The sequence below is a fragment of the Myotis davidii genome, unplaced genomic scaffold (genome assembly GCF_000327345.1).
Source record: "Myotis davidii unplaced genomic scaffold, ASM32734v1 scaffold428, whole genome shotgun sequence".
Lineage (NCBI taxonomy): Eukaryota > Metazoa > Chordata > Mammalia > Chiroptera > Vespertilionidae > Myotis > Myotis davidii.
The window spans coordinates 4,131,633-4,132,858 of record NW_006299834.1 but is presented as its reverse complement, the minus strand read 5'-3'; the positions used below and the strand labels follow the sequence as shown (position 1 = coordinate 4,132,858).

General features: G+C 55.6%; 1 protein-coding gene across 1 annotated transcript in view; it reads right to left on the bottom strand.

The window, feature by feature from the left end:
• CBX7 (chromobox 7) overlaps nucleotides 1–1,226 on the bottom strand; it is a 19,154-nt gene that overhangs the window by 7,273 nt on the left and 10,655 nt on the right. The gene's annotated exons all lie outside the window — the stretch shown is intronic.

Below are 1,226 nucleotides of genomic sequence, written 5' to 3'. Positions count from 1 at the left end.
CAGGTGATGAGAGAGAAAGAGAGAAAGAGAGAGAGAGAGAGAGAGAGAGAGAGAGAGAGAGAGAGAGAGAGAGGGAGACACGCGCGCACATCCTGCATGTGTGGTGGAGCCCTCCCTCCCATGGCGCTGGGGACCTAGAAGCAGCCTTTGGGAGCAGCACAGGGCGCTGTGACACGCTCCCGGAGGCTCACCAGGACAGCCCTCCCAGCCTTCACGCTGACCAGCTTCTCTCAGAGCCCAGCTCTGCACTGACCCACAGGAGGCTGCGCTGGTCACTTCTCTGGCCTCAGGGTCCTTGTCTGGAGCGAGAGGCTCCCTTCTCAGCTCATCACTAGGCTCTTAAGAGGAGTGAGAAATGTCCCTGGTATTTATGAAAATGGAAAGTAGGAGGCTAAAGTAATAAAGAGGAAGAAGAGAGAGGGGAGAAAAAGGAGAGAGAGGAAGAGGGGGAGGAAGCAGAGGGGGAAAGAGAAGGGCCTCAGGGGGAAATAACAGCATGTTAATTACATTTACATGACTTATTGATTATGATGATCACATACTGGACACTGGACGAGTCACTGCTCTAAAGCTTTAACCCTCACACCATCCTACGAGGGAGGTACTATTACTACCCTCACGGAGAGGTTAAGTAACATACATTGTTACACCTCCCGCCACTGGAGAAAATGCTAAGCTCTGGTTCCACACCGGGGAGGTCAGGCCTAGGGTCCCAGGCAGGATCAGCAGGACAGGCCTGGAGCCCAGGCCATACGATTCTGGCTCCTAATATGCAGCCCCTCCCCCGTTCTTGTCTGCAAACTGCAGTGAGCGCAGGTGAGAGGGTGAGGCAGGGGCCTGCCTTCTGTCCAACCTTACCAACTCAGAGCCTGGCATCTGTCAGATGCTCTGACCATCTGTGTCCAGGGCTAAAGAGCTGAGACCGCCAAGGAGCCAGGACCTCAGCAAGCCCAGTGCCTCTCAGTGCCCCCTGGTGTGCAGGACCCCCCACCCCCAGGGGAGCCCCCTCCCCAGCCTCCTGGGTCTCATTAAAGCCCTGCAAAGCACGTGTTCAATGGGCCTCACCGCCTTTTACTTCCTTTTCACCGAGACTGAGAGAAGGAGTGAGTGTCACACGGTGGGCCTGCAGAAGTCTCCGAGTTTGTCCTTAACTATCGACTTCTGACTCAAAGCAGGACGCCAGTCATCTACCAGGACTCACTCTGCCCTCACTGAGCTGTGCCACC